We start from the raw sequence: 27,775 nt of genomic DNA, 5'->3' as shown, positions 1-27,775 counted from the left end.
AGATTTTTGTAGGGTATTCCCTTCATGATAAAAGCTACTTGCATGGTCACACTTAAATTAAAAGCATTTGGTTGAAATTTTAGTTATGTCTAATAACTGTAAAATTAAACTCCTTTTGTGCATTAGGATGATGTCTCTTTTATAGAGTGTGTTGAAAGGTGTGGTGATCATTCTTCTCTTACTCAATTACCTTTATCTTCAAAATCTTTAGCTTGCTTTTTCAGAGCTTCAAAAGTGGTAGTATAAAATGTGTATCCTAATCAGACTAGATAATTATGCTTGCAGAGACCAATTCAGGGTTAGCTGTCTGTACATGACTGAGTCTGCACTGAAGCAGGGATGAATCTGCACATAATGGTTCACCTAAACAAAAGCACAGTATTACTGGGCAATGTTTAATTCAAATGTAGCAATCTATGGCACATCAAAGCTTGATTTAGAGTAAGAGTTATTGTTGAGATCTTTTGAAGGTTGCTAATACTAAAGAACTTTGAATTTGAAAAGTTTCAGAATTAATTCCAGCATCTGTCTTGAGAGGAGAAGACAGCAGGAGTCATCCAGGGATAATTTTAGCTAGGTTCATTGCATGCTTTGAGCACTTGGATAGATGAACTTGAGAGGAAAATGTGCTACTCACACTGTCTCTGAAGTGTGCCCAAGTTTACCAAGTGTACACCAGCTGAGAAGACCTACTTATATTACAGTTATGCAGTTCCTGTGGCATTGAAGCCCGAGGTAGGGTCTGGCCAGGGTTTAGTAGAGATAAAGTAAAAAATTGCATACTTAGGCTGCAAACCATGAAAAGCCATATGTAAACTTAAACCTATATGTCTTTCAAACCCTTTGGTGGAAGATTTTAGGTTTCCCAGATATTTAACCTCTGCTAAGTCAAAGGATGCTCACAAAGAAGAGAACCTATCCCATTATGGACAGCAGAGTAGGAAGCCAGGTATGTGAGAGTCTGCCTTGCCACTGTGGGGATTAAAAAGACAACTTGTGTGTTGGTTGCAAAGAAAATACCCTAGGGTCCATCAGTAGCTGACAGTACGTGTGACCTTGTCCAAGGTTCATTATAAACTTTCCTGACATAAATATTTTTTGGGTGATTTATACATGCAAATAACTCTAAGTCATGTCCCAACTCTCTAGGCCATAGGTGAACAGCTGAGTACAGAGATGATGCTTTGTCCCATTTCAAGTGCTAGCTGGGGAATGCTGTACTGCATTTGCTCCAGAGGCAAGCCAGCTGTCCTCAGGAAGCTCTATGGCTCATAATCAGCAGTGGCAGTGGTTTGGATTCCCTCTAATATCATCAGGTGTTTTCAGGTTTGATTTGGGTGGTTTTTTTTTTGTTGGTTTGATTTTTGTTTTGCTTTTGTTTGTTTTCTTTTTTCTTTCTTTTTTTTTTTTGATCATTCAAATCACAAGTTCTAAGTGGCTGAAAATTTATTTTTGCCTTTGCAATCTTGGGAGCATTATAGCAGAGCAAAAGGTAGTTTTTTCCAAGGCAGAACTAGAAAGCCCATCTCCATCACAATATCTAACTGGTTATGTTTGTATTGTTCTCTTTTCGTATACATCCTATCCCTTTCTAAACCTGTGTTATCAAAACAGAAGCAAAGGTGTGAATAAATTTAGTCCTCCCAGCTTTGACAGTCACTTAGCAAACAATAGCTGGAGACTCTGGACTCCTGTGTTTGCTGCTGCTAAGGACCTCTGAAGCACCTTTGAATTTGTTGTCCCCACTCAAGCATGCCCATTCATCCCAGTCAATATTCATACATAATTTCCTGTCACATGTTCTCTTGCATTTCTCTATACAGTCTGTCAGGACTTTCGTCTTTCTTTTAAATTGTCTTCTGGTACTAGCTTAACACAACAATGAAGAGATTTTAAGGGCAATGTGATTTGCAACTGCACATCTGTGAAATCTCTAGAGTGGTTCCTAAAAACCAGTCAAAAAGCATGTCTATTTTTTCACATCAATAGTCACTTTCAGTAGGATCAACTTCCATAGAACTATTTCAGTGGTCAGCTGGCCCCACGCTAACTTGTGTGGGTGCCTTATCTGTTTAGGGAAATGAGCATTTTCCTTCCACAGGATGCTATGAGACCAGCATTCGGCAGTCAGGTATGGGTAGAGCTTGAAAGGAACAATTTGTCTCTGGTTGACCTGCCATGCAAGAGGTTGTTAGGGACAAAAACTTGTATAGCACAAATTGTGCCCTTTTTTGCATCAAAAATTGTTATGACCAAATGAAAGTGACCTTCATAAAAATGGCAGAATAATTCCTGGTAAAAAAATTAGCCTAGATGTTTAATTCAAAATATATTATAATTTCTGCAATATTTTATTATTTTAAAATATTGTCTGAATATATTGAAGAGCTGTTTTTTCACTGACATTCATGTTGTCTGCTCATGGGAATTTTTCCCCCAATATTTGATAAGGTTTCTGTAAAAAACATAGGTGGAAACTAAGTGAAAACTAATGACTAGCCAAAGTACTTATTTTGCCTATAGGCTTTGCTCTTCATGTGAGGAGCACCCATTTTTACACAGTCTTTTTGACATCATATCTGCAAGCTCATCTGTACAAATACAGCACCCTGTCTTGCAGTTCCTGACCAAAACACCCACTGAAAAGACCTGCCTGTTGCATAGGCGGGTCAGACTTCAGTCAACATCAAGCCCTAGGATAATACAGCATTGTCTTTATCTGAGACTTTTCCCCACTGGTGCTATTTTATTACAGGATTTTCCCTCACAGCTTGGCCAGCTGAAGATGGTTAGTAGTATCTGTGCTATTTTATTCCAGTGAAGACTTCTTTAGACAGTGGACACCCTAGAGATTTAATTCATTAATTTCATCAAAAATGATAACTTCCTTCTTTGTTTGTATGTTTTAAGAACAACATATTTTCATTGTTGTAATTCTTGTGACAGAAATCCTTTAATAAATGTCTTAGGTGGTTGCTTTGTGCCTTTTTGCTCCAGGTGCACGGCTGTATATTTTAATAGCAAGCCTCAAGACCATTTTTCTGGTCTCTGTTTTTTCGTACTTCCAACACTTCATTTGTGCTGCACACACTGCTGACCCACTTGAAGGTTTCAATAGTGATCTCTCATCAATCACTAAAACAAACAAGATTACCGGGCCTAAAATTCAGAATAAATCTTGTCAAAAACATTTAATCTTATCCTGTAATCTCTGCATTTTAGAGTGCTGCTTTGAAACAATGTGTTGGGAAGAATGCAGGGCAATTTCTGAAAAGTAGCTACTATAAAATATATTGGAATAATATATTGATTCAGAGTGCTGAATGAGTAGTGGAGGAGAAATAGGAAAGGAATGTCAGTATTTTAAGTGTGTGGCTGTTAAGATGGTGCAGGTGTATGTGCCTGTGTCCAAGCCTGCATATTGTCCTGTGAGGCTTTGTCACCCACAAATCCTGTCAGTGATGGATGTAGTGCTGTGGTCACAGCTGCCTCATCTCCTAACTCCTCCTTTCTTTCATCTTCTCCAGACCTATCTGCATCTAGAATAGATGCTAGACTACATCTTTAGAATAGATCTGCATCTATCCCTCAAAAATATTTCGAAGGTGACTAAAATGGTTCATCAGTCTCTGTTTTCTTACAGAAACTTTCTATGTCTAAATAAGCTGCTGCATAATAATAATTTCAACCAATAACAGCTGCAGTCCAGGGATCACAATTTGTGTTGTTAACTCCAGCACAATTTCCCAATTCATTCAGACTGAGTGAATATTGCTGTAATCGCTTTACAGAATAAACTGAAATAGAGGTAATTGAAGCAGTTTGCTTGGGGTTATCATGAAAAGAGCTTGTGGGCACAGGCAGAAATTTACCATATCTGCCTTTTCTTAAGTGCATATTGTTACCACAAAGTTGCAAATTTAGGAAATTCCCACCTGGCCTGATGCATGTGTGACTGAGACTTAAGCCTAATTCTCTTATTCTCTTGAACAAGCAGATGTTATATAAGATTAAGTGGATGAAAAGTCTTGATGCTGGCTATTGAAATTATTTGATAATACTTAATCAATTTCAGTGGCAGGATGTAAGTGGACCCTTCCCACTCAAAAAGATCCAAGTCAGCCTGGAAAGTATTCCCTTGCCACAAGGGTGATACCTTCTGGCTGGGGCTATGCCTCTGAGCCTGTTTCTGTCAGGTACCAACCTTTGCTGGCCATGAACTCCTTGTGCTTTCTCCTCCCCATCTGCATCTCAGCTGTGCCTGTCCCCTGCATCTTCCACTTCCATCCAGTTCCTTCACTCTCTCTGCCTTTCCATTTGTTTCCTCCCTGTGAATGTTCCTTCCTCCTAACTGCACATTCACAGAGGAAAAGAAAACCATAAATCTGTTGTGATATTTGAGGTCAAGGTATACTTTATGTTGAAGAAACTTCCAAAAGTGCCTCTTTCTGTCTCCTTTTTCATCTTTATAATGAGTAGCTGGTAGAATCTGCTGCAATGGTCATAATAGATAATATCTTCTATTATCCATTGTTTCAAAGCAAAAAATTGGGTTGCTAACCTATGAAAAGTAACATTACAGTTGTCTCAATCTTTTCTAGATATATCATTAAAGTGAGTTCTAATGAATAGATGTATTTCAAGTAATTTCACTTAGCTGGAAAAAACTACATTTATTTGAAAACTGTGAAGGTTTTTATTTCATTTCTTGTGCATTCCCTGAAAGCTCCAGTTTTTGAACACCAATTTCAATTACTTTGTAATGCATCTAGCCTTGAATATAAGTTGAAATCAGCGATATTAAAATTCAAATATAAATGTTCTTAATCAGCATTTAAAAATGCATAGTACTTTGTGTGAAATCCCAATGCAGTCCCTGAAGAGAAGCCTCTCCGCCTTTTTTGTAAGTCGACTCCAATTTCAGTGTTTCACTGAGGAAGTGAAATATATATGATTGCTTTACCTCTGATTATTTGTAAACAAAGACTCAGGATGCAAAACTGTAGATTGGAAGAATCCTATGTTTAATTATTTGAAGCCATTTGATCTTTATCTTTTGGGTCTGTGCCAATTTAATTTTTTTTCTCCTACTCTGTGTATGTAACACATAACATTACAACCTAAAGTTTAGCTGCTTTGTTCCTTTTTACTTCATAACCTTTATAGGGCTTTGCAAATTAAATTTGGTGATTAAAACAGACAGGTTTCTTGAACACAAATTATGGCCTATCTTAGAATGCATGATCTGTTTCATAGCCATTACTGTGACTAAGTGGGTTGTGTGGCAGGAGACTCAAGACTCTGGCTTAATAAATCATTGCCCGCTTGGTCAGTTTTAGGCATGAAAGAACAAAAGCATAATACAATTTCTGGTTCAACTAGAGGATTATCAAGAAAGATTTGTGAGTTGTGTGCAACCCCCTAACCTTCTGGGAAAGAAGGTATTCTAAGACTCTCTTATCTCCCCATGAGAAAATAAAACAGCCTTGCCAATTAAAAAATCCTTTATTGATAACCTGCCAGTTTATTTTCTGCTATAGCTAGAACGTGGGTACCACAAGACAAAGCTGAATACCATTGTGCAGGTCTCCCAGAGGGAGGCAGGCAATGTGTCAAAGAGCTTTGCAAATGGGAGGTTTTGGAAACTACTGTGAAACCATCTGAGTAAGAAAGCAAATAAATAACTTACAGAAACTCTAGGAGACATTCAGCAGAGTGATCTAGAGTTTCAAAAATGCAAAATATATATGCACAATTGAGTGGGAATTTCTTTAGAACTTAAATTTAGGATCTTGAATGCATACAGGGGAATGAGGATAGTTTAATCATAGATGAATGAAGTTTAACTTATTTGAATGTCACTCTGTCTCTGCTTCTAATTGTACCATATGGTATCACCTAATAAGAGCCAAGTGCAGATGCCAGTTGCATCAGAGTATGATATATTATAAAGCAATCAAATTTGAAGTGAAGATTTATGATGGAGCTCTTCTTTGTTAAAATCAAGCAAACAAAATAGTCATCTCATCTATTACAGTCACTGAATAGGCCTCTGTCTTGAAACTCCTATTCCAAAGATGTTCCTTGGTGTGCATCCTCCATCCCTAGGAAGCCTCATATGGGATTAAGAGCTGAGGGAAGTGTTCCAGAGGTTAGGCCTACCTTTGTGCTGTGGCCAAAATTCTTTGCTCAGAAAGAACAAAGTGGCAATGACCTGAATGAGCTGAGGGGCTGTACCCTGCTAGAGAGCAGCTGATGGAGCTGGAGTGCCTAATATTCCAGTGCTTCTGGTAAGTGAATTTAGGAGTCCCACTTTGAGATTATCATTTTCTCTCCCCTACCCAGACATCTATTGCTACATGTTAAGGAGATGGAAAAGACTATTTACTAATTTAATTTTAAACTCTGTTTAACCCCAGGTAGGAAGTCTTGTTTTGGGCACTGAGAGTGAACATGTGACTGTGAATATTTTTGAGGAGATACTTAATCACAAAAACCCAAAAAGTGAAAGAGAATCCTGTGCCTATTTTCATGTCTGGATTGTACTATGTGGTTCTAGAAAACTTAGACAAACTTGAAAATTAAATTGGGTGCCAGTCCACTTACTCATCCTGCCTGTGTATACATCATCATTAAAAATGAATAACTCAATCAGTAATGCTTTTTTTCCTACATTGTCTTCTCATTATTTACATCCAGAGTTCACAGTTGTATTTCAGTCACAGTAGCTCCTCAGAAGCTGCAAAACTGTCATTTCTTTCCCTGCTTTGTTACAGGACAGGTGGGGAAATTCACATTGGTTTTATATTACTTTTTCTCTTTTTTTTTGAAGTGAGGAAAAATCAGCATAGCTCTCTATTTATTTCCTTTTTAATATCTCCAAATGACTACCAAAACCTTTAGAAATACTACAAATAATTATAAAACATTGGTATTTGTTCCTGCGTTTAGAGAGAAGGCATTATGGCTGGTGTTAATTTGCTTGAGATGGTATAAAACTCAAAATAACATGGTAACACTCTTGGTTTAAAAAATAGCTACTTGCAAAAAATTTCCAGTAAGTTTGAATTTGTGATCTGTTCAGCCAATTGAAGAATTACTCTTTAGAAGAGCTAATCTGATATTATTTGAAACAATTTATCATTCGATATCTGAGCAATATCCTGCTGGAACACCAGGAGGACATCAGCGTTCATCTGCAAACAGGATTCAAACAGCAATTTCTGCTGTTGCCAGTTAGGGAAGCTTTAAAGTAACAGTCACCAGGAATAATCTGCAGGTGAAGAAATTGGAACACATGTGCTTTCTGACTGTAATTTGACCTGTGTGCAAGCATGTAAATCTCCTATTATTCCCAAACTGAATAATCTTTGGATAAAACCAAAGCCGTCAAGCGGAAATAATAGTCAGAAGTATGTAGCACTGACAGTACGCAGAGCTCGCTCCTCTTCTCTGGCTTTTGTTGCATGGCTTGCTGAGCGAGGGGTGAAATAAAACAGTTCCATCAGAGTGTGTGAATCTTCAAGGACAACAGAATGATCTGTCCAGGCTGAAAATACAAGGAAAGATGAAACAGGAAGAAGATTAGGGTGGATGTACAAGGTCTGAGACAACACAGCAACAATGTTTTTCTCCTGCTGAAGAGAAGTGTATGGGTTTGATCAGATGGGTTAAGCTCTGAACTGAAGGATTCCTAGTTCCTCCTCACATCTGCCTCTGGAGACCAGGATATTCACAAAGTATTTTGTTACAAAAGTAAAGCAGTGCCCTGGCAAACTCATGCCATACGTGACATGAAACAGATCCTCCCAAGTGGAACACAGCATACATTTTCCTTTCAGATTTACCCCCAAAGAATTTTCATTGTTCCTAATAATTTAATCCAGGTTTTGTCCTCTCTCTGCATGTTATTTACAGAATTATTTCAATGTACAAACTCATTTGTCTACTTTCTTTTGCTGTTAAAAATTTTCAGGGAAATGATTGGAGAAAGTTAAACATAATTATTGTTCAGATTTTTGTCTGCCTCGTGAGACTACCCTGCCTGGAAAAATTCTCATTATGTTTGTTCTGATAACTCTCTCTGTGAAGAGAGTCTTCTGTTGTGCTTTTGTTGCCTGGCCTATCCAGGCTGTAGACAGTGGAGAGACTGAAATTTTTCCAGAGGGGAAAATCAAAGCATCTTTACGACACACCTCTTGTAAATTGTCCTCTCCAGAGACTGGTCTCTTCCATTTATTATAGGTGGAATACAAAACTTGTGTTGAAGCAGCAGTGCTGTATCCTAGGCAGATTTTTTGCATAGCCATTTTTTGGTTTACTCTCTTAAAAGTTCATTTAGCTGCATCTTGCCAGGACTAGCTGGTGTTATTTCTGGGAATGAGGGTAAGTAGTTCAAAAAACCTCATGGAGTTCTGTCAGGTAGGGTTGCCTGTTGGAAATCTATTAGGCTGTAAGGTGATGAGAGTTTGAAAAAGTCACTGTGGCCTGCTGCAGTGAGGAACCCCTGGAACAGAAGTATCTCATGAGAAGTTGTTGATCCACAGTTAGAAGTATTAGGTCTGTATTTCTGTGGGGCTGTACCATACTTACGGATGAAAGGAGGCCTGTTACCTGAAGAAGGTCCTTGCTAAAAGACACATGCTTGACAGCTGAGTTGTACCTACCAATCCTGCTGAAGGTACTAGCTCAACAAGAGGAAAAGCATCAAGATGTGGCCTAAGGTAAGAAGAGGGCATCATTAATGTTGATATTTTTAACAAGAAGAGAGCTGCCTGTTTCATGATAGCATATTCTGATTAAATTACTCATATCCAATTTTTGAGGCAACTGGAGGATGTGTCTGAGTATCACTGCAATCATGCTATGTGCCAAGCTATAATGATTTCACAGTGGGCAGAACCATGGTTTGTAGTTACCTCAGCAGATTCCTGGCCTTGCAGTTGAAATGGGTTTGGGCAATATGTGACCATGTGGGCCCCTGCCTTGCTGTGCCGCCTCCTGTGGAAGTTGCATTTTTAAGCTGCCTCAATGCTGTGCCTGCTGTATCCAGCTAGAAAAACAAAGTCCTTGTGCCTATGACACCTGTATAACGAGCATTGTTCTGACTGACTGGCTTCTCCCTTCCAGTTCATTTCAAGCATCTCTGGTAATTTTCCTCTCATCACCCTGATGCTGTCACACCCACACCCTAATTGCAGCACCTTCCCATCAACTACCATGTCACCCTTATTACCACAGCAATCCTCCATCTACACTCTCAGTGCTTTCCACCCAGCCCATTCCCCATGCACTGCTCTGTCCTCTCTCCCCCTAAATCTCCTGTCTGTATGCATAACTTAAAAATTTGTGCTCTTCTGTCACCAAAATTGAAGAAACCTTATATCCCATTTTAAGATACAGGCAACAAATTCTTCAAGAGAAGGAGGTAATTTGTATAGTTTGGGAAATCCATGAGTTTTGGGTTAGTCTGAGAAGTTTTACTAACAAGAATAAATGTGTCAGTGGAATCTAATTGAGTATTTCCTCTCAAAATTCAGATTTTCTGCTATGTGTATACTTGCTAAGTTTCTGCTGTTTGCAACCACCGCGTATTAAAATCAATAGTGTTTGGTTTTCTAAAGGACAATTTGTTTCCAGATTTAAAGCAGCATTTTAAAATCCATTGGTAGAAACTTTGTTGTTGGGAAAAGAGAACATGACGATGCTGAAAGTACCTTTCTTTCTCATATATCAACAATGGATTTTTTTTTTTTCTTGGCAGACATTACTTTGAATTATTCCTATTTCACCTATTTCCCTTGTAGATTATAAAAATTATACACCAGTCCTTTCTCTACACATCACACAACTGGAAAATTTAAATTAACTGTGGCATGCTTGTCATTAGAACTGAAAGTGTGCTGAGTTCCATGTCTCTGTGTTACCATAAATTGCTTGAGACCTCTTTGCAAGACTTGTTAAAATTGTTTTGAGGGATGTTTCCCACTGTTTGGTCTGGTTTTGGTCAGTATCTCAGTCATGGATAAGTACATTTTATTTTCTCTACACAGATGTTTTATATGTCACATATAATGCCAATCAGATTAGGTAATTCCAGGTGATCTTGTCAAATTGTTCTGTATAAGTCTTTGCAGGACAGACAACCATATGGATGAAGTGCAGGAAATTCATTTGTCTTCTGTTCATTGTCACACTTGGCTGTCACAGAAAATAATTTCTCACAATACCATATGTGTTAGACCCATTATTCTGCTCTATGCTATATCACATGTATTTTATGTTGACTCACGCTTGTTTTTCACATTTTAGATTAAGAGGAGTGGCTGCATAACATGTTCTGAAGGTGTTTATCAAATTCACAGCTCCTGTCACACTATGTCCTAAACAAATTAAAATAAACACTTTGGTGTGCAGTCTGAGGCTGGGAATTACTATTTAAAACAGTATTCTAATGGTAGTTTGCTCATTTTAGGAGGAAAAGGAAGTCTGTAAAGCATTAAACAAGTTCTTCCTGTCTTATAATATTATATAGGCTGGGCCTAATTCTTTGAAAAGTGTTTTAGGAAGAGAGAGAACACCTGCAGTTTGCATTGACTTGAACTGCACATGCTAGATGTTTAAAGGCAGGACTTGACACACTACCTGTAGAAATGACAGTAAGCTTATCTTAGGTGTTAGCTTTCACAGTCTGTCACAGTTTTTTAAGTGACATTCAGCCAGCTCAGGTTCCTGCACAGGCGTTAATCTCACTGGGTGACTCTTCTGTGAATAGAGGTTCTGACTGATCATGTGATTCAATGAGAGTCGCAGAACCAGGCCCTAAGAGAGAAATGTTTTCAGCTTCCAATGGTTATCCTTATGCCATGTGTCTCCTTATTGTTGGGGTGCTTTTTGACATTCAAATCATGTTAAAAGACCCATTTGGCTCCTGAGTACTGCTTAGGGCACAGATATCCAGAGTTCCTACTTGAATTTTGTTATTGCAATGACAATTAAGGATAATCAAGATGGGGGGAGGAATCTTAGCCTCAGTACGGTTTCTATTAATGATTTTTAACATTTGCACTGAATGGACTACATGTCTTTGAAAGATGAGCTTGCTTTGCTTTAGCATAGTCCTGTGATATCATCTAAGCAGGAGAGCAGAGTTCACATGTCCTTTCAGCCTGCAAGCTTGCAGAAGTGATCTGGGTGTCCTTAAATATCTTAGGAAACCATATTTTTCTGTTCTTTCCCCAGACTTGAAACATTTCTGTTCAGGATGATTACTTCATTTTGCTCCAGAACATAGACTTCTGACTACTGAGGTAAATGTTAATCAGGAGTGATTGCTTAATGCCAGGAATAAATCCAAGAATTTATCCAAATGCAAGGAGCCTCTCTGCATGGTCTGCTCATTCCTAGTAAATTGATCAGCTTTTCAAACCTTTTTTCAAGAAGGAAGATCAGCTTTTTCTCCTCCTTTAAAATTAATGTTCTTTACAGCATGAAAAAGCTGTCATGTATAACAGAGACCCTAGGTGCAGGCCATCAGTGCTGAGTGGACTTATGGCAGGGAGAAGAAAAGATATTAAGAACAGTTGTAGACAGAATAGATTAACGTATCTATTTATTGATTTGTTTCTTTTTTTATTGAGGAAACATTCTAACAATTTATTTTACAAGACCCACCAGCCCTACTGGTTAATACGAGTTTTACTACCCAATGTGGGAACATAGGTGTCATTTTAGCAAACTGACCAGGGCACATCTCTAGTAAAATAGCAAATGGTATGGATTACAGGAGACCTTGTGACTGGGTATTGCTTAGCAACTACACGTGTTTAGATCACAGGCCTGATGAGGTAATTCATGCTGGGGATGAATAGGTAGAATCTGACCACCATTTCAAAACAGCTAACCCTTTCACTGCCTTCTGGCAGCACTCTTACCTTTCTCTGTTCCTATCTTTATAAAGCACTGCTAAGGATGAGAAATGTAACCTTTTCATAATTTGGAGAATGTTGAAGCTCCTTCTTCTACAAAAGTTTGTTCAGATGGAATTTCTGTTGTCTGGCTGAAATTACACAGGACAAGTCACAGTCAAAGAGTCAATGTTGCTGTAGGAATTTTTATTTTTTCCTTTTATATAGCACTCACTACATAACTACTGCTACATAACAAACTAATAGTCAGACTTACCCATGTTACCCATATGTCACAAAGACAGTACCCTTGTAATAGAAAGGTGTGTTTGTGGTAAGTGTTTTCTTAATGCGTTTTTTTCTGAGGTTTGAAAATGTTATGAATGTGTCAGTACATTCTTATCTAAAGTTGAAAAACAATGTTACTTTACATTATGTAGAAGTCCTAAAGGACTTGACAAAGACTTTCTTCAGTGGTTTGTTGAAGACTACTGTAAGGATATAACCACATCCCCAGAACTGAACATTATCTATGTTTGCAGTGACTTCTGGAAGAGGATATTGCCCAAACACTCTATGAATCTGCTTTTGTTCCAGGATGGAGATGTGTGTAGTTTGTTCTTAAAAAAATAAACAAATAATTTGAAATATACCCTATCCCCTCACCAGTTTGTGTTCTTTTGAAAGTTTCCTGTATTTTCCTTGCTTTTGGCAGAGAAGTAAAAATATATTTTAAAACAAAATTGCAACCATTCATCCTAACTAAGAAAAGTGTGATACATAGTCCATCATCTCTATTAATATACTTGATCTAAGTGTTTAGGAAGTTTGATGGGCATCCTTGGTGTCCTCTGTTTTGGAGCATTCTGAGTGCCTCGAGGCTGAGGTACTTAACTGTGAAGGTTATGACTTTCTCAAGCACTGATTTCACTTGCAAATCAGGAACGGTCCTAATTAATAAAAAGGTCTTTCAGAACAGACAAACAAATTGTATGTTGTGGTCTGGCAGGGATTTTGAATTTGAATACCCTTCCCTTCCCCTCTACCCCTTTGCTAAGAAATTGTTGAAAAGTGATTTTAATTGCCTAAAATTTTATTATTAAGCCCAGTTTTCACAGCTAGCACTGTCCTCATGCACAAAACTACACAAACATGGTTCTGAGATGGTAAACCAATCATTTCTTCATCTCTCACAAATAAAAAAAAAACAGAATTAGGAGAGATTCTGCTCAGGCCATGCTTTGTAAAGGGATTCTTATTTAAATTGTAAGAAGAAAATTGTAAACGAAATAGAGTCATGAAATGTTGTAAAAATCACCTTATATATGAAATTTGTAGCTTTGTTTGGAATTTTAAACTATCAGCGAAAGTGTTTCTGATTACATAAAGCACATGAAGTGTTAACTAAACTGACAGCTCACATTGACACATATGTGAGCAAACTGCTGAAATGAGAACTCAGAGGTCTGCTCACTGCATCCAGAGACAGGGCCAAACTCTACATGTTTTGACTTAGAAAAAAGTGTCCGTGCCTTCAGTACACCTAATTAATGTTCTTAGTCTATGATGGTCATCTTTAAAATCTCACTTATGAAATAAAGCAATGTGTGTGTGAGTTTGCGTGAGAAGCATCTGGAGTTGGGCTCATCTGCAATTGTTGAGAGAGCAGTATCTTGCTGTTCAAATAATGTCCATCATTTCAGGATCTTACTGTCTTCCCAAAGCCAACCTGTGACACCACTGAGAAAATAAAGAGGGAGATAATTTTTCCAATGTCTTTATAGGAAGTGTGCTGTGATTGGAGCCCATCTCCTCTGAGTCTTGCTTCCCTTTCTTGATCAAAGGATTGCTCTACCTCTCCATAGAAATACAATGTGTATGTCAGCTGACCCTCTGTTCTGCAGGGCACTCTTTGTTTCAGATCTAAATTTAACTCTGTTTCATACACCGTTTGGCTTTTCATGCTGCTGTTATAATAAATTATAAATCTGAAAGGCTGATTCACCCAACAGTAAAAATTGTTATTGTTGCGGCCTGGGAACATGATACTGTTTTAGAAACTAAGATTTGGGGGTTTTTTTCATTCAGGAGAGCCTTAAACCTTTTCCTCTGTGATAAATGCCAGCACCTAAATAGCTTTGCATAACTACTGAAACAAATGAATACTACCAAGCTGGTTTGGTATCTAGAGGTTATGGAGTTGGGGTTATCTGAAATGTAAATGCAGATGGACCCCAAGGCTTTTTCCTTATTAGCATGATTTTTGTAATGTTTTTTTTCCAATTTAGAGTCTATGGCCAAGGAGGTGAATTGTTTAGGGGAAGAAGAAAAGCTCACACAAATCAATCTATGTAGGACCCTGTTGATTATTTAGGTGCAACTTGAACAAGTAAAGAGTTGAACAAATTCTCTACTTGCCTGTAAAAACATCTCGGCATCCCCTGAAGGTTTTGTGCCTGCACAGCACAACCAAAGTCCCTTTTCCCCTTTAAGCCAGACACAACTCATGGATAGAATCTAGTGGAGCAGAGCCTCCATTTAAAAGCTTCACAGTTCACACTCTCCATGTGGATACAGGGCTTCTGTGTGGAACCTCAGCTGTGCTGCCTGGTTCAGCCCCTAGCCCCCACTGGCATGTAAGCTGCACCTAAATCTGAAATGTGCATTGTTCAGGGCTGTTAGTTTGCTGCCCTTCAAATCTCATCTGTGAGAGCTTGTTCTTAGGAAAAGTAAATAACATATGTTCTCCTCCTTTCCATCAAGGGCAGTCCCATAGCCTTTTGCAAGGAACTTTCAGCAGTCCTTCAGAATTCAACAGCCTTGTCAATAGACATTTTGGGGAGCAGTTAGAAAGTTATAGATTTTCCCATAATATGGACTTGTTTGTCTTGCTAATGGAAGAATATTGCTGCAGTTTACTCAGGAGGTCTGCATGAAAATATTGAAACAAAAGTCCTGAATGTTCGGGATGAAATTAGCATGAAGCAATGGCTTCAGGACTGTTGACTGCTTTACTGTTGCATTGAGTTGCTTGGTGAGTCTCCATTTATCTCTATTTCCTAGTTTGTGTTTATTCCTTTACTGGTTCTTACTTTATCATCTTTTGTGCATTCAAATGACAGTGTAACATAAAATGTGTCTCTAATACATATTTTTAGATGCTACATATAAATAATACATTAAAGATGCAGGCATCATCCCACAGTAGGTCTTTCCAAAAAATCCACTGTTTGGTTGGTATGGGGTGGCTGGAAAGGTTGTGTGTTTTTAAGTAAAACAAACCATTAAATTATGAATCTGACAGAAAGCATTGTGCTGAAGACTGGTACTAGTCATATCAGTCTCTTGACTGATGGATATGTCCCTCATTTGGAGGCCTTTTCTCTAGGTGTCTTTCATAACATGATAGTAGCACTTTAAGTAATTTAAAAAGTAATTAAAAAATATTAATTTATTTTTTTCCAGAACACCTTCTTGAAGAAAATCACTTGATCTGTGGAAAGGGAGCCAGCCAGAGACAGTGCTGAAACTATGCTTTTGATCTGAATGCAAAGGTCAGACACAGAATGCATCTGGCTGCCATGTTTTGAATGAGTGGTTTCAATCCTGTTCCGTGTCCCCATACACTTCTGCAGGGAAAATACAGACTTAGGTTTAAGTCTGAAATTCTTATAATCTTCAAATATGAATCCTAGGTAACACATTCTGCTAACTGCACCTAATATGTAACAGTGGTGTCAGAAAATGGAAGGAAGGAAGAGAACAGTTCATTCACTGTGGGGTTTTGTTTGTTTGATAAATGGCAGCTTGTCTAGATGCTGTGTTAGCAATAATTTTCAATTTGATTGAATAATTGGGAAAGGAATACATTGCTCCATTCACTCAAAGTCAATTAGCAGTAGGAGGAGGCTGCTACTTCTCCACAAAACATGCAGGTGTTGCTCATATTCTGACTGCTATAAATTGTACAAGTGAGGATGGGGTTTAAGGAATTGAGTGGTGTGATGGAGTAGGAAAACAATCAGAATAAATCTGTGGGAGTATCCTTCCCTTTTTTTTTGACTGAGGAACGCATTAAGTGTCTACCTAGTAAAATGTCAATTGAGATCAGAGCTTCCAAACCATGTCTGGTGGTAGACTGATTTAAAGGGAAGCGTATGAGGAAATAGAAGAGGCATAGAAAGGATGCTAGCTTCCAAGGCTCGCTGGGGAAGATGAAATGACAGGAGGATAAGGCCATTCTACCAAGTAGTCTAAGTGACAAACTTTAGATTGTCAAAAACTCATTTGGCTGTCACCAAGTGCTGAAGACACAATAAAATCCATTGATGTTAATGTTGTCAAATGACCAAAAATGCTGCTTGGTGTTGAGATTGCTGACCCATTCTGGGCGTTGCTTTAATCAAAACCAACACAGACTCACAGATTAATGCTTAAGAGCACATTCACTGGGCTACCACCAACAGGCTCTCTCAGAAGTCTAGTTCCATGTTTAGGACCTAAAACCCAGGCTGATGGATTAGAACAGAGCACGTACTCTTCTAGGATATGTTAGGAAAGACAACAGCTCTTAGCCCTTCCTCATTTCTGAAAAGTGAGATTGTAATTCTAAGCCTCATATATTCAAGGCTGTAAGTTTTAAATGCAAGTTACCAAGGTCAGTGTCTGGGAAGATATATTCTAAATTGCAAAGAGGGACGGGAAGTCAGAAGACAGAGGCATCTCTGGATTTCCTGTTGGCAAGCTTTATTTGCTCCCTGTTGAGGGTGCTGGTGCTGGCTCTAGGCACTCATTTTTGGTTGTCTTACTCTCTCCACATTCCATGAGTAGGCATTATAACAAATATTAGAATGTAAGCATCCTTCACGGGCAAATCTGACTTGCTGAATACTTCAGAACTAATTTTCCCTTCCAACCCAAACAGAGGGAGCTTTACTCCTTTCATTTGTGATTTTTACCTCATAATATCCTTAGTGCATTAGAAAACAGGCAGCCCGGTTGTAAATTAAGGTCAGAATTGCCATGTGTATATGCACATGGTTTCTACAATCAGATAAATACACAGATAAACATGTGGTAGCTATTTTAATCAATCATACCCTGGGAGCTTTGCCCACTGTGTTCCCAAGAACAGGGTGCAAAATGCATCACTCTAAAGAAATTCCACACATTGCAGCAAGTGACCCCTTACCAAAACCAGGGCTGAGAAAAACTGTAATTTCCTTATTAGAATCACATGTCATCACCTTGCCAGCTACATTCTTGAATGCTCCTCAGCTTTTTTTTTGCATTGGCTTCCCACAAACACTGCACATAAAGCCAGGCTGACTCACAGCATCCTTCTATGTCAAACAATTCTCCGAAAAGGCTGTGCTGGAGTCATTTGATCCCGTGTTTGCTAGTGCCCTGGAGGCCTTCAGGCAATCCCCAAGTCAGCTGAGTTCATGTTACCAGAGATAAGTAGTTGGCACTCAGACTGCATGCCTGCACAATTTTGACTTCTTTTTAGTCATAAAGTAATTTTCCAATTTATTTAGAAATCACATATTGCTCACCAAATATAGGAAATGGGTCACGTTGCAGTCAATATTCTCCAGGTGCCCTATGGTCAGGTCTGATTGGTGATTCATTCAGAAGCTCCTTTTGGCTTTGGTTCTTCTAGCCGAGCTATTTGCAGCAAGCAGTGTTTGTGTTTGGCAGATAACCATATCACAAATGTGAGTAAACACTCATTATTTACAGGATAGATAATTGCCCAGGGAGCAATGGTAACCAGGGTACCTCATTTTCCCATTTTCTTCTTCTGTCTCCTCAAAATTTGGATTTTTGCCTTGTGGAAGCAAATTTCTCAGAGTTAAAATGTGGAAAATGTTAAGAAGGTCAAGGAAGAAACAGTTTCTGGACAGCACCTTCAGGGAAGTCTGTTTTCCAAACTTTGAGGACTATATTAAAACTGTGCAGAGGGTGATTTTTACTTTTTTTACCTTGGATCAAAGTTTACATAGCAGCCTTGGTGTTTCTAGAAAGTATTGCATCAAAGGATGTGAATAAACTCCCTTTTAGATGATGGATTGGGGTTCTCCAAAGTATACATCTCCAGAAAAACTGCTGAAAAAGGCAGTGAACTATCTGAATAATAGATTTTATTTAATAATTTACTTGGGTCCTGTTAATCTCAGCCCCCTCTCAAATGATTAGCAGGGTGTCTCATGGAAGAATCTGTGGTGCTCTACACGCAGTTGGCCTTGCCTGCACTTTCAAGGCATGACCAAGCAGCTTTTCCCATGGGCCCCAGAGGACTGTGTGCTATGCCTCAGCATGAGGAAGCAGAACAAGATCCTCCAAGGGAATATACTTGTCAGCTCTCTCCAGGATAGGAGAGCTATCCAGGACAAGTCCATACAAGGGGGCTGGAGTGCACAGATGAAATGGCACAAAAATACACTGGTGACCACTGTATGTGCTGGCACAGCCAGCAGACAGTAAAGCCCGGTCATGCAACTGGATATATTTGGCTTAGAATATATATAATACATAGGATTTCATGATCAATCTGTACTCTTCCTTGAATCCAAACAGACACAGGCAAAGGTTAAAACTTTTCTTTCTTTTGCAAGGAGGATTTTTACTTTTCTGAAATAACAGCCTTCCAGCTGCTGAGCTCTAATTTCTGAGTCTAAAAATGCTCTTCCAAGTCCCACCTTCAGTTTTCAGATACACTCCTAAAAATTGTCTTTCTGTATGACCACCCTAACTTCCAGTGAAATTTTAATAGGCTGTTGCACAAAATGTGAATTCTAATATTATAAAGCTTCTCTTCTTATCAGTAAAAAAATTCAGAACTAAAAGACTCATGGTTTCACTGCAACTTTTGCACAGAATGAATTTAAATGTTAACTTTGCAGCTTAGTTTCAATTAAAGATTAGTTAATGCTTGCTCAGTTGTCAACAGCAAGAGAGAGTTCACCTGGATAGTATAACTTCATCTCCCATCCTATCCTAGGGATGGAATGGGAACTCACAGCAGAAGCACAGCTTCAAGCTTTGAATCCACTCAGTATTGGAGAAGCTCAGGACACAGTAACACTGGAAAAGGGAAAAATTTCTATAGGTAGATTGCTCTGCTGGAATAGCTGCTGCCTGCCTCAAAGCCCAGCCATCATTTTGGAGTCACTCTAGGTTACTGCCTGTAATGTCAGTGAGGACAGCCCAACAGTTGGTGAAACCCTCCATCATGTTAGATTTCCATGTTTCTCATGGTGATGTCAAGTGAGAATTCAAAGAGAAAGTCGATTGATCTGTTATTTTACTGGTACAAGATATGAGTATTATCTTTCTAGTGCACCCAAAATAATCCTTATCTTTGAAAATGAGTTGCTGTATATGTCCATGCTCAAGGGCAGTCCTGAGAGTGCATGAGACAGAACGAAAAAGCCATCATGCATCTCCCCTTCACATTAAGGAGACCGAGTTCTGTTCAGAGACAGAACAGCTTGCATAAGAACATAAGTCCAAATTATGGAAGTTATTTTGATAATGGCGTCATGTCTAGGCAGGCTTTGAGAATGCCCACGTCAGATATGTAAGGACTCTGGAGAACTTTTGCATCTGTTAATACTAGAAATGTTGAGGCTATTTTCTTTGTGTTCATTAAAATGCAGTCACTATAATAGGCCAGCAGTATTTCATGATAAGCAAAATTATTTTATAAGCATGCACACAATTCCTCTGTGTCTGTGTCCTTTTGTTTATAAATAGCCATATTTTGCATCCTGTCTTTCACCCTTTAAAAAAAAGCAAACAGACAAACCACAAACAACAGTCTCCCCCCCTCCCCCACAACCAGCCAAGCCTCAAAGCATCAATGGAGCACAAAGAAGCTTGTCTGTGCCAGCTAACCAGCTAGTTTGGTGTAGCATAAGGTGCAGGAAAGGCATGAATGTGACTTGTTGTGACTGATTAAGAGGGGCAAGGAAGGAGCATGGGGAACAATGAATGCATGCTGTGTGGAGTGTGCATAGTCCTGGAAAGTAAGAGAGTGAAATGCTGCTGAAATATTGATAGGGTGGATAGGATCTGGAATGATTGACAGCATGTGTGTGTGTCTTGGCAAGTTTAATTGGATTTGTTGGGGTAGAGGGTGGAAGAATGTGGTGCATTTCCTTTTATGAGTTTCTTTCTTTCAGTCTCTTCTTTTCTTTTCTATAGAATTGACATTCAATGCATATACTTTTCATTGTCTGCATAGAAAACCTAGTCTTTATTCCCCTAAATTTTAAGGTTGAGGGAGCTGCGTAGTGGGGATGAAAAGAGATGTAAAACAGCTTTCATTGCTTTTTATTTACTACTTGTCTTCACTCTCCAGTGAGCAGTCATGCCTACTGAGGCTGGTGACTTGGAGGAAAAAGAAAAAAGGGATGTAATTGAATGGTGGCTAAATGAATTTCAGTATTATGATGCCCATCGTAACAGGAATTCTTCTTTTAGGACTTCTGTATATGTTCTGCTGAGTATTACTCTGTTTTTCTTTTTGGCTTATCCTCAGTAACCTGATTCCTATTGTCCTGCCACAAGATGGGAAACTGGGGCTCTATGCACAAAGGTCTTAGTGAGTGATGAAGTCTGGACCCTCAAAATGCTCATAACCTGAGTGCCCATTCAGCCTCCTAACTTCTGCTGAAACAAGTGGGTGACTGTGGAGAGCTGCTTGAGTTGCTTTGAGGGTCAAAGCCTGGATTTCCAAGTTTCCAGCCACAGTGTATGTGGGTTTTCTCTGTAAGGCTGTGTTTTAGCCTTCTTTTATCCCTCATGCCTTTCTGCAGCACAAGTATACTGTGCTTTTAAGCAGAACTGTTGAACCATCTGTTCTGTCCCCAGTTGTGACTTCCCATTCTGGTATAAATCAGTAGTTCCTCTGATGTCAAAACTAGAAAGCAGAAAACTTACCTTGATTGCTGATATCTGTGAAGTTGGGCGTTTTATGGGTTTTGGTTTGTTTTATGTTGTTTAGATGGCTTTTTTTGTTTTGGTTTGGGATTTTTTTTGTCATGGATTTTGGTGTTGTAGGTCAGAGAGCTGATGGTGAGGATGACAACTTCCAAGATGTTTCAAAGTGAGAACCTCAATTGCTGCTCCTGGGCTCAATTGGAAAGAAGCCTGGTGTGAGTGTGAGTGAAGGAGCAGTGAATCCAGGAGGCTTCCCTTGTGTGGTGAAGACGAACAACTACTCATAGAGGACACTGCATCAAAAGGTAAAATTTTTCACTTGCTACTGTTCTGAGTTCAGAGTAACTCGTTAGCCAAAGACTTGGTAATCCTTCTCAAACTTGTGATCTTTCCAAGCCTTTGGGCATATACTTCAGAGCTTTTGTTTTTTCCCTTCTTTCTGCTTCACTCTGCCCCATGAGCAAGCTTAACAGTCTGTGAAAACCAATGGGTTAGTAGCTATTAGGAGGGGGGACTTAATGACACGTTCAGTCATCTCTGAGAAGATGAAGCCAAACATGTAGCAGGATATTTTTGGAGCTGTTTGTCTATTTTCAAATAACAAGTTTAATGTAATAATGTCATTACACAGCTCTAAATTCAAGGATGTGTTTTCACTGGAACACAATAGAAGCTAAGCTATCAGTCAGATAGCTCATTTTCATTGCAGTAACAGCCAGTTTCTCTGGCAGAAGTATTTCTGAATGTTGTGCTTTTAGTTATTTAAGGCTGCTTTTGGTGCGAGATAAATGTGTCTTCCTGAGAACAATTAAAGACTTCTGGGGAAAAAAGAGGCAAAGTATAGGAGAACAGTCTGCTTGTTTGTTTGATCTGATTTTTTTTTGTATTAGTGTGTAAGCTAAATTCAATTTCTGAGCAAAATTGTTGATGCAAGAAACCACACATCATTTTTCTGCTCTGGATATTGTACTTCCTTTCTTATTAAAAACCTTCATTTCAGGGAAAAAAAACCCCAAACAGTAGATGTATCATTCTTGAAGAGTCAACCAATGTCTTTATTGCTTCACTAATCAACAAACATCTCTCTCAGCTTGCTGCAAATTTGCTCCCATTGCACCAAATGTTAACTCTTTAATCTTAGCACCCTCTGCTGTGGACAGCTATAACAACATCATACAGAATTATTCTTGGCTTATACCTTGTGTACTTCTTTTGTACCAAAGGGTTTACAAATGTAATAAAACTTGTGTCAATGGAGCTGCATGAATATGATAGGAAAAATGTATTCTTGTGTTAATCTGGAAAGTAACTTTCTTTTCAAATGTTTACTGAAGAAAAGATGTATAGCATATAAACAAAAGATTCTAAATTGTTGTAGATTACTGAGGAACCCAAACCACAATCTTAATCTTTGTAAAAGAGAAGTCTAGGCAGGCAACCTTGCTTCATTCTGGAGACCAGCTCCACGTTGGTGAATCCATAAGAAAAAACCCATATTTGCCACATGAACTGATCGTATCACATCTACCTCTGGTGATATCACTTCTGAAGTGTCAAAATAGACAAGAAGTGAAGAGTGAGTATAACATATCTGGGGTGCATGGGCACAGGATCACCAGCTGGACAAACGAGGTGACTGTCCCACTCTGCTCTGTATCAATGCAGCCTCACCTTGAGTCCTGGGGGCATTGCATATTAAAAAAAGACATTATTAAACTATTAGAACGTGTCCAAAGGAGGGACCACAAGGATGGTCAAGTGTCTGGAGGTGAAGCCAAATGCGAAGTGGCTGAGATCACTGGGTCTGTTCATCCTGGAGAAGAGGAGAGACTGAGGACAGACCTCACTGCTGTTAAAATTTCCTCCTGAGGGGAAGAGGAGGGGCAGGCACTGATCTCTTCACTCTGGTGACAATATTTGGTGAAATGGCCTGAAGCTGAGGTAGGGGAGGTTTAGGTTGGATATTAGTAAAAGCTTCTTTACCAGACAGTGGTTGGGCACTGAACAGCTCCCCAGGGCAGTGGTCACAGCACCAGCCTGACAGAGCTCAAGAAGTGTTTGGACAATGCTCTGAGGTTCCTGGTATGACTCTTGAGGTGTTCTGTTCAGGGCCAGGAGTTGGACTCAATTATCCTGATGGGTCCCTTCCAACTCGGCATATTTCATGCTTCTATGATATCAGCCTAATTGATAATAAAAATATTGCAGGGAATATACTTTAAAATCAAATTTTGTTATTGTATCTTTCCAGTAACCAGTTCAATTTTTTTCATCTCGGTGACAGGGGAGGATTACATTTAATTTTAGCAGAGGTGTCTGAAAACTGAAGGAAGAAACTATTTCTAGAAGGTAAGTTAAGAATGACAAATTCTTTCACATTTGATTATAGATAGAAAATCTTTTTCTCCTTAATGAAGTGAATTGTACCCTAGATCCTCAGTTGAAAACACCATTTCTAATGAACCTTTCTTCTTTCTTCTCCTTCATCTCACATTTTGAGTCTGTCAGCTCCTGTCAGGCTTGGAGGCCAACCTGATGGCTTTTCCAGAAGGGTGCTTTTGAAAAATGCAGTAATTTCAGAATAGACATAAGCAGTTCTCTGTACTTTCAGTGTTTTCCTTTACATGATTAAGTATTTGATATCAACCCTCCCTTCATATTTTCTGTTTTCTAGAAAGCAGCATGTGTACCAGCAGTAAGAGTAAGAATCAGCCTTCTCACTCCTCCAACTCCATCTGCTGATCACTCATATTAGAGCTCTAACATCAGAACTGCTTCTGAGCATTACTGAAGATGTGGGACAGTGAAATATTTTTTGTCAAACCTCCAAGAACAAATAGCAGCAGAGATGAGATTTTGAATATTTTGGTAATACTGCTCTATTGATCTCAAAACACTTTACAAGCATTAACTAATTAAGCTTTAAAACAACAAAATAAGTTTGCATTAATGACGCCCCTTTAGCAAATGAAGTGGAGGCAAAGAAAGGGTGAAATGGCCAGAGTCAAATGATGAGTGAAGGTCAGAAAAAGGTCTCCTGTTTTCTATTTGTTCTGCTTTTATGTGATCTCATTGAAAAAATTTTTGCAGTGGAGCTTGCAGCCATTTTAGTTTGAAACATTTGGACATTTTATTGCAATCTTGAGCTTTTCTTGCAAGAATCAAGGTAATATAAAAGCTCATAAAAGTAATGAACATTTTTAGGCTCCCAGGTCCAGCTTTGATTTTCAAGAGGCAATTTCTTATAGCAGAATGGGGCCAGCAGTGGTTGTGGGCTGTTCTGTGTTGTGAGCCTTTTTTTCTCATTTGTGTTTTTCTGGTGGGGCTAAATTGACAGAAAAGTGCCTTAAGCTTCAAAATGGGAGCCCCTTCATGTGGGCTTGACACTGATGTCATGCATCTATCCCACCCTTCCTATGGGAAGACTAAGGTCTTAAGGGATTGCTCTGCTCTGGTGATCCCAGCCAGTCTGTGAGCCTCAGGGGCTGTTACAGAGTGGAATGGCTTAGAGTCAGTGCAGCAACCCTGGATTAAAATCAGTGTTAAGAAGTGGAGGATCAGGCACACAGTAAGTGAATAATGCAGACCAGTGCTGATCCAAACAGAGGATGATGGCTTAGAACAGGTTCCTTGGAGACATTAAGTTATCCTTGAAAAGGGAGTTCTCAAAGCCAATATACTTCCTTAATGGGTTTCATTAGGAAAAAATAAAAGAAACTGGAAAAAAAGACATGTAGCTTAAAAGGGAACAGCGTCCACACAGTCTAAAATTTGTTCCATTTTTCAATAAAAGAAGCCAATGCTGCCTTGAAATTCATGTCCCTTCAAAGTTCAAGGCGGCCTGTATTGTTGGCCTGCTCAGTCAGAACGCTCCAACCACTTATTGTATGTGGAATGTACTCCAGGGACTGACTGAAAAAATATGATTTAGTGAAAGCTTGTACCCAAAACACATCATTGGCCTCTGATCTCTGAACATTTAAATATTTCAAGCTTACAAGCGGACGCTGTCACGAGGACAGACCCTGATCCCTAGCTGATTCTAGAACATCTGTTGAGGCATTTACCAAGTTAATAGATTAGCTATGAGAATCAGGCAGGTGTTTTTCACCAAAGCCAGAAAACATCAAAATCAGATTGCCCTCCAAGTCTTTCAGCACAGGCAATCGAGTTAGAATGACTCATAGAGTCTAACAGATAATAAAATACACATAACATTTGCTTTAAGGTACAGGTGGGGATATTTTGTACTGCACTTAGGAGAAAGAAAAACTAACTCTATTTGGGAATAGAGTAATTGAATACAGATGGGAGGAGGCAAATGAAAGAATTTAGCAAATATCTCAGTGGAATAGCTAATGGGAACGAGACAGAATAGGAAATTAAAAATTATTCGAAGCAGATGGACCATTCTTTGAGTTTTTTAAAATTTATTAGGGCTGCGAAAAAAATGTGTCTGTTTATTTTCCACGGCCATGAAATTAATGACTTGGTGAGTTGTGCTTGTGCAATTTTATGACTGCCATGTCATTTGTCATAATTTGGGTTCTGTTTGATATGGATTTATGAATATTTCCTCCCCCCAGGATGATTTATGGGTGTTGGTCATATGTGAATTAGACTGTCACCTTTAGTATGAAAAAGTACAAATGACAGATTATAAAAAAAAAAAAGCTCAAGTCTTTAGTGCTGGAAAGCAGAGTTCACAATTCCCCGCTCTGCTTCTTCATTGGAAGTTTTTGTTTGGAGCTACGATTAAATGTTTGGACTTGAGTCAAGCATATGGTACCATTGAGAGGTCTTGAAAAGATCTGAACTCATCTGAACTTCACCTGTGAAACTCAACTGGAGTCATCCTTTCCTTGTATTATGTATTGGAAAAAAAAAAATCTATATGCTACTTGCTGTAGGAACAACTGATTTACTGTACCAGAGCAGCAAGTTGGCCTTGAAAGTTTGCTGTCCTGCTTCCAATAGTGGCTAGCTCTGGGTGAAGCTTCCATGAAAAGTGGAAATAATCTTACACAGTATGTTCAGTTATGCAGCACTGCATAGTTGAAGGAGTTGAATGAGTGAAGTTAAAAGACATATGAAACAGGCTGGATTCCTGTAATAATAATAGTATTCTAGGTTTAGATCCAAAGCACTAACTTTTATACTAGCTGTTATCACTTGCATGAAAACTACTACTCTTTGCCATTTGTTCTGCAATGTGTAGCAGCAGCATGCACCAATTTAGGACAGAAGGAGAAGCACAGTTGCTCCTGGATTTGAGCCGCCTGACTTCAAGCATAAAACTATGGCACCTAAATTAGTACCTAATCACCCAAGGCTCCCCCATTGATTCTGGAAAGTGATATGCACCTCCAGAGGCTAATTCAGCCCACGTGTCTTCATCCATTGACTATGCAGGCAGAGGAAAACAGTACCCTTTCCTCATTTAGATCCCTAGTTTGGTCTAGAAATTCATATGGGAGGAATTAGAGCCCAGCATGGGATACAGCTTTAAAAAGAAGAAACAATACACCTTGCGTGTCAACAACACATTGCCAAGCATCTTGCATTCTGAGCTAGCAAATGTTTCCTTTATGGGGGACACAACTGGTTCCTTCTACGGTTCTTAGACAACTGTATGCTGAGGCCCAGACAGCATTGCTTTCTAATGGGAGGCTGATAATTCTTACTGAATATCTCTGTACTTGTGGAGAAAGTATAGTTACTTTACAGGGAGCCACCAGGGCAGTTTTTGCATGTCTTGCTAGCACCTATTACCTCTAAGGCTAATTGGGTTCCTCTTTTTTTGTCTTGTATTTTTTTTTTGATAGTTAGTCAAGCTGGAACCTGATTAGCAGGTCATGTTTGCTGTTGGTAATGGTAACTGAGATGCTTCCCTGTGGTGATATGCAGCTGCACAAAACTGGACTACCTTGCAAAAATAAACCTGGATCACTTGTATTTGAATTCAAGAGTAAAGTCCAGTAATCTTAGAATCATAGAATCATCTAGGTTGGAAAATTTAAGATCTTTGAGTCCACCACTGTTACTTTGCTGACTTGGCAAGAAACCTGCACAAATTTGGAGAAAGCTTGGTTCATCAATTGTGGTACATTGATATATCGGAAATATTCTATTTGCTTCAGCTGATGAAATTTGTATTAATCTAGCACATCTAATCAACCTATTTCCAAGCTCCAAAGCTACTTTTACAGTGTAAAGGTAAGTTTTAAGGTAAATCTTTAAGTTGTCTGGGAGTTCCAAAGTGCGAATTTTTCAGAAGACAGAAAACTGAAAAATTTCAGTTTCAGTCAAGTAAAATTTGATTAAATGAAAATAAAATGCACTGCTTAGGATTTACCTATGCTTAATAATTTTTTTCTTACTTGAAAAATGCGTGTGAACAAACTCCTTTTAAATATTTTTTCAGAAATAGTTTTTAAAATTTCCAGAAGTCAGCAATTTCAGTCATTTTCACATATTTCATGTTTTTTTTTTCTTCCCTATATGGAAATGAGGAAAATGAAGCAAATTTGCAGAACCTTTTGTTTCAACAAGCCTGCATTTATGCCCCCCATTTTTTTTTGTCAAAGCATTGAGTCTAGTTTATTTCTCTTAGTTACTTTTCTATTTTTTCACTTACTAGATAGATTGTCTTGTAAATTTTGCATTATGTTTGACCATATTTTGAAGTCAGTGAAGTAAATACAAAATCCTTTTCTGTAAAAACAGTTATACTAGGTTTGGGGTGGAGAAAGGAGAATATTAGCTGTTGGATAACAGTAGTGTTCTCACTGAGCTTAGAAGCTGTTTTGTCAGTATCTGGCACTTAAAAGGCCAACCTGCTCCTACCCTGTTACCATAAAGAAATTTGCCAGGAAGGCAGGTGTCTAACTATACAGGCAATCAGATTACATAGCAAAGTAATC

The 27,775-nt window shown here is 38.7% G+C and overlaps 2 long non-coding RNA genes across 14 annotated transcripts in view; one reads left to right on the top strand and one right to left on the bottom strand.

Moving 5' to 3' along the window:
* The window catches only part of LOC146767043 (uncharacterized), a 144,925-nt gene that overhangs the window by 667 nt on the left and 116,483 nt on the right, over window positions 1–27,775 (bottom strand). For all 3 annotated transcript variants that reach the window (XR_014956299.1, XR_014956300.1, XR_014956298.1), the window contains one exon: window positions 1–27,775. This exon is cut by the window's left edge and continues 667 nt beyond it; it is cut by the window's right edge and continues 36,869 nt beyond it. This is a non-coding gene — a long non-coding RNA (uncharacterized LOC146767043).
* Window positions 1–27,775, top strand: part of LOC146767044 (uncharacterized) — a 258,666-nt gene that overhangs the window by 123,203 nt on the left and 107,688 nt on the right. For 7 of the 11 annotated variants that reach the window (XR_014956289.1, XR_014956288.1, XR_014956292.1 and 4 more), the window contains 4 exons: window positions 15,372–15,460; window positions 20,973–21,157; window positions 23,137–23,201; window positions 23,527–27,068. This is a non-coding gene — a long non-coding RNA (uncharacterized LOC146767044). Of the gene's footprint in view, window positions 1–11,203; window positions 11,310–14,510; window positions 14,941–15,371; window positions 15,461–20,972; window positions 21,158–23,136; window positions 23,202–23,526; window positions 27,069–27,775 lie in introns of those variants that run through there. The other 4 variants (XR_014956291.1, XR_014956290.1, XR_014956287.1 and 1 more) reach the window with 4 other exon arrangements.

Source organism: Lonchura striata, chromosome 6 (genome assembly GCF_050655825.1).
Source record: "Lonchura striata isolate lonStrDom1 chromosome 6, ASM5065582v1, whole genome shotgun sequence".
NCBI lineage: Eukaryota > Metazoa > Chordata > Aves > Passeriformes > Estrildidae > Lonchura > Lonchura striata.
Note: the sequence above shows the minus strand (reverse complement) of the source record. Positions and strands in the feature narration are given on the sequence as shown.